Source organism: Solanum stenotomum, chromosome 1 (assembly GCF_019186545.1).
Source record: "Solanum stenotomum isolate F172 chromosome 1, ASM1918654v1, whole genome shotgun sequence".
In the NCBI taxonomy this organism is placed as follows: domain Eukaryota; kingdom Viridiplantae; phylum Streptophyta; class Magnoliopsida; order Solanales; family Solanaceae; genus Solanum; species Solanum stenotomum.
The window spans coordinates 88,145,353-88,151,247 of NC_064282.1; the positions used below are offsets into that span (position 1 = coordinate 88,145,353).

The 5,895-nt window shown below is 33.6% G+C and overlaps 1 pseudogene; it reads right to left on the reverse strand.

Moving 5' to 3' along the window:
• Nucleotides 1-1,944: 1,944 nt before the first annotated feature.
• On the reverse strand, nucleotides 1,945-5,121 carry LOC125858338 (AT-rich interactive domain-containing protein 5-like; annotated as a pseudogene).
• Between the last annotated feature and the right edge of the window lie 774 nt (nucleotides 5,122-5,895).

The window sequence follows — 5,895 nt, forward strand, 5'->3', positions numbered from 1 at the left end:
TCAAAAAGTCAAAATTGGACAAATAAAAAGAGACGGAGGGAGTAATCCAAAAGAATTATCACATTAATTGCGTAAATTAATTATATGAATGGAGGAATTAAACAAACTTTGAAATTGCCAACCACTCACTAATAGAAAGCTAGACCTCCCTTTGAAAACATTTGTCATCCTGGATTTAGTTTTGTATGCTAGATTCTGATTTTTTATATTTGCTTTTTCATCTTTTAGTTTATACCCAAATAAAGTATGTACTGTCAACTTCAATAGTTAAAAATTAAATTTTGTCCAATTATAGCACAATTTATAGTATTAATAATTGGACAATTAACATGAACATCAACATAAATGATTTGATTGATTTTGTCTCTCTTATTAGCAAGCTCAAGAATGTAATTGTGCAACTTTATTTTGCAAATGAAGGTACATAGTGTGAAGTATATGATGTATGGATGTGAATAGATAGATTCGGTGAAGTTTATTTGTTATTGATTTTGTAGATATACTAAATAGTTGTAAAACCATTAAGATATTGACTTATCGATTATTGATTGTTAACGGTTCACTTATCAATTGGAAAAAAAGTCTGAAATATATTTGAACTTTGACCGAAATTGTTGTAACAATACCAAACTTTGGAAAAAATCTTTTACCCCCTGCACTATTTAATATTGTATTTTAAAGGTATATATGTGCCCAAGCGGACATTATAAATATTACATAATTATAATTAGTAACGTGTCCACGTGGGCAGATATATACCTTTAAAATACACTATTAAATAGTGCATGAGGGTAAAAGGTCCTCCATAAAGTTTGGTATCGTAACAACAATTTTGGCCAAATTTGGAGTATTTTTCAGACCTTTTTCCCTTATCAATTTAACCATTAAGATTTGACACCAAAAAAATAATAATTAAAAATTACTTAGAAACAAGGTGCCAAAAACGAACCATACATTTGACTTGACCGTTGTATCTTTGCTCAAAAGCAAATACTAACACATTGTAGAATAACTGAGAGTTTGAGACAACCATAAATAAAAGTATGAAACTAGGTCCTAAGTCAAGAACTTATACCGAATGACATAAATATAATTTATCATCAAGCTATCGATAACCCATTAAGAAAAAACCTAAAATCACTAAGAACCGATAATCCCATAATAAAAAAATCAAAATCATTACCAAAACTGCTAAATCGGTACTCCCTCCGTCCCATTTTATATGTCATCCCTTTCTATAAATAGTTGGACCACAGTACTTGTCATTTTATAAAATTTATGCATAAATTACCATATTTTGCCTATAATACCCTTGATAGAGTAGTTAATTAATCTTGAAAATGTATTCATTAAGATAACATTAAATGAGGGTAGAAGGGTAAAGTTATTATTTCTCATTTTAAATATATTAACAAAAGATAATTTCTTTTTTATAAAAATACATAAATAGACCATAAAACTCAAAATAATTACATGTTCATACCCCAATCCAAAGTAATTTACCCATTCTCTACAAAAAAATTATAGCCCATAGCCCATAGCCCATAGCCCCATTCATTAAAGTTGATAATTTTCATTTAATTGATACTATGTTGTATTGGTATCATTACAGAAAACAAATAAAGTCCTAAATAGTAAAGACGACTAACTACGTATATCATCATATGGCTGAAATAAGGGTAACATCTATTGTATAAGAGCATCAAGAAAGAGAGATACGTTTCAGTATCAAGACAACATACTACTCCAATCTATGTTCATCACATATCCATCTGTCTTTGAAAAGCAATCTACGTTTCTATTGGGGAGGCTGTAGCTGAAATACCTCTTTCGCTATCTGGGGCATTCAATGTTTTTGACCCACAGTATCATCAACAACAACTAAACAGCTATGGCCAAGCATTCACAATGTTGGCCAACTACCAATACTCCTGCTATGTTAACTCAGAGATTTTGCTGCTCAAGGGGCACATGAACATGAAGACACCCATGAAGGGTGACAACAACGTTGGTCCGAAGTTGATCAATTCTAGCAGGTAAGGTGACCACCTGAAAGAAAAATTATGTCAGCCAACTTACAAATGGAGAACCTTTTGATTGTCGTAGACTTCTTAAAGTATTGTGATCAACAAATAGAAGCGTAACAATGATACAGTTTTCAGATCCATTGAAGAAATATCAAGTTTTCTTCATGACCATTTCTTTTTACCAGAGAAAATTACCAGTCCAAAAATATGCAAGCAAGGCAAAGATAGAGTTACTCTATCAAAGTCAAAATCAGTAAAATAAATAGCAAGGTGTGTACCTTCTTAAAGGCAGTAACACCCCAAAGATTGTCAAGTTAGTTTAGCTGACCGGTGATGACCAGGCAACCAACTGGATCAGATTGAACCCGAACCTATGTTTACCAAGAAATAAGGGCATTAAAGCTTTGAGATGGTGTAAAAAGATGAAAACAAATTGCATGCACTTGATGGAAACAAGTAGCATGATTGGTATTATACCTCCTCTCGTAAAAGCCTAGACACCAGTGTATAGACCTCAAAGGAATCATTCTGTTTGCATAAAATCATTACAAATCACATGAGAGAAATGGAGTGCATAATCTAGAGGTTCTTAATAATTTTACTTCTGAGAGGAACTTACTGTTTCACGAACATTGATTTTCACCCAATCAGTAGGGGGTCCAACATCAACAACTTGGACATCCAACTTGGCAGATGGAAAGCAATTTATCTTTACATTAGAAATGGAGGAACAAAAAATAGAGAGAGATAGAGAAATACTATTGAAGTTCCTTGTACTCTTTTTCTTTTGGGTGATAAAAATTGGCGGTGTACAAGATATCTATTCAAATTTCTAACAATAGTAAGCTTTTTCTAATTTCTATCCTGTAGTAAGCCTATTCACTATGAAGTTGGCCTTGAGAAGATTAATAATCCTAGAGAGATCAAAAGTTAGAGAATGTATGTGAGCGATGTCCTCAGCTCGACGGTTCCTAATCCCAATGATCGTCGAATTCCATTTTAAGGAAGTTGATTTTCATTGCTTGTAGCATGCAACCCAAAAGAATAGATACACCGCTTGCTCCAACAAAACAAACTATAAGTGGCATTGTATACAAAATTGGATAACCTACACAATAATTTATCTACAACATCCACAAGGGTGACCGAGTTAGTTGAGCAGGGGATCTCCCAAATAGGGGTCTCAGGTTCGAAACTCCCTGCATACTTTCTTGTTCGAGCTTCTCATGGGGCTTGCTAGTGCGGTTTACATCTTATGAGTGCTTTGCTGGCTATTACACTGGAGCGAGGTTTACCCCGTCCCTTTACAATGTCCAGAATCCAATATTATAAAGTTTTTAGTTTCTCTAGCACTAGAAATTCTCTATATTTTCTATTAACATGTAAGTTTAACGAGACTAACAGACTACTAGAGAGCATCAGAGCTAAAGTAAACATACTAACATGAGTAAAATTTAATCCTAACTAATTAGTATAGCCTTCCATTGTACCCAATGGTGAGTTGAAATTGAATGCAATTCAAAGACCAATCCGACAGGCGACGAAAGAATTTATTAAGATAAAACAAACAAATGCAATTTCTAATGATAAAGTGCAGAATATATGAAGTACCACTAGCTGTTGTAATGAAACATTCTAGATTTCATCAAAATAACTTAAGATTGACTTGAGAGATAAAAACATTAGAAGAAAGGATCAAGATAAAGTACGACTTACGGCTTAGATGTCTCAGTTTCTGCAGCTTTCATTGGGTGCTCCACTTCATTTTGTCCCTTGTGCTTAACAGAACCTGAATACAACAAGAAGTTCTGTTGTGGTCACTATTCCTTTTTGATAGAGTATATGTTAAAGCAAAAACTAAAGTTCTCGGATGATGATCTTGATATAGTTACAGTGTTAACTAACAACCACTAAAGGCCAAAGTTTTGGAGAGTGACAGACTTCATATTGGGAAATTGTGAGGAGAAAATAGCTCAATGATAGAGATATATGGAGAAGTCAAGTTGGCAAAGAATTGACGAACAATCTTACCACTAGTTTTTAGGCTCTTCGCATGCGTTGGCGTATTGTTGGCACTCCTGTCCTGTAAAAGATGAAAAACACCAAAATTACTTGTACATGGCAATAAACAGGATCAAACTTAAGAAAATAAATGCCCAAAGACCTCTACAAGGATTCAGCAACAGACCTTTACAATTGGTTCAACAACCTCACCATAACCAAAAAGGTGTTGCTCCTATCATCCTAGCCTACAACGAGCAACTGAATCTCTTACTGACCTTCCTGATGCAGAAATTTGGTAAACACTTCCCTGCGGAATTACTTTAAATAGTTAATTTTTGTGTATATATATATATATATATATATATATATATAATACAAGACTACATTAGTTTATTCGACAATTAGATGAAGTAAAGATCAACTCCATGAATTATTTCTTTTCCAAGTGGCCCTTATCCCAAAGTAAGGCCATACTGATTTTCGTCGAAGTCAACTAAAGAAGGATCTCCATAATCAAATTTGAGAACTCGATCAAAGTCAAATCCGTCGATGATTCAACTACTTTGGGTAATAGGCTTCCCCATATATCAATTAAAAGAAGTACAACATACAGTAGATGTGAAGACACATCACATAACAACAATGTAAACACAGTGTTACCTCATTGTCAACACCGAAAAACCAGGAGGAGTAGTAGGAAGTTGAAGCTCTCCGTTTTGTGTCATATGCCTTTCGTATTGGAGAAGTAACTAATAAACAGAGAAATCATTAGATAATAGAATGTACAGAAACAAAAAGTAAGAGACAGAAAACATTTTAGAAAAAATTATATTCAAAATCACCATATAAGCATAGATGCATGGAGATGAAGTTCTTTATTCAAGTGACTTTATAGGCCTTAAAAGAGTGGTTGTTAGTAAAAGTTTTCTAAGTTTATACTTCACAAATCACCCACCAATTTTTTTGATAAGGTTAAATAATGTGTTAATGATTGAGGAAAATCCCGCATACAAGCCGTATACCAATCAATTTCTATCCCTTCAAACACTCTCCCCCTCTCCTTCCATACAATCCACACGAGAGATAACATCGCTAACCACCTACCCTTCAACAAGGTGACATAATTCAGGTCCTAGAAACTCACCTTATACCAAATATTAGCATCGTGGTGGACAGTAGTCAAAATATGCTAATAACTATTAAGGGAAGAGAACTTCAGGTTATTACCTTCTCATAGAAGCTGCGGAATGTCCAATAATCAGTTGTGCATGTCCTGAGAAAGAATATTATATGAGCCCCAAAAAAAGCATTTAGAGAAAGTCGTATTAAAGTAGATAGAAGGCATTCTTATTGTCATATATATTCAGTTGATTATCATTCCAGTAAATTCTTATCTTATTTGAGCATCAAATGATATCTTGCTCATTACAACCACATTCTTTATTCTAACTTACTCATCTAATTGGAGACATCAGACATCAACAGTCATTTCACATTGAGCAAATCTAGCATAAGGAATCATCCTGTCAGTATCTCATAAAGTCTAGACTCCCTATTCAGAAGCATCTGTAAATATTTTAGGCTTCAAGTCCCTGCGTGCTTAACTCCAGAACCAATTTTCACCACTCACATACGTGTATAAGATCCCTGATCATCTATGTTAGAATAGAATAGGAAAACACAATCCTACACAAACTGGGAATAGTTTATAGTCTCCTATTTGGTAAGGAATTGTATTATATAGTGTCTATAAATAGGGTTCTCTATGTAATTATTACAACAACAATTCAATAATATTCTTTTCCTATATTTCTCACATGGTATCAGAGCAATTGTGAGAGAAAAAAATCGCACAATTTTTTTT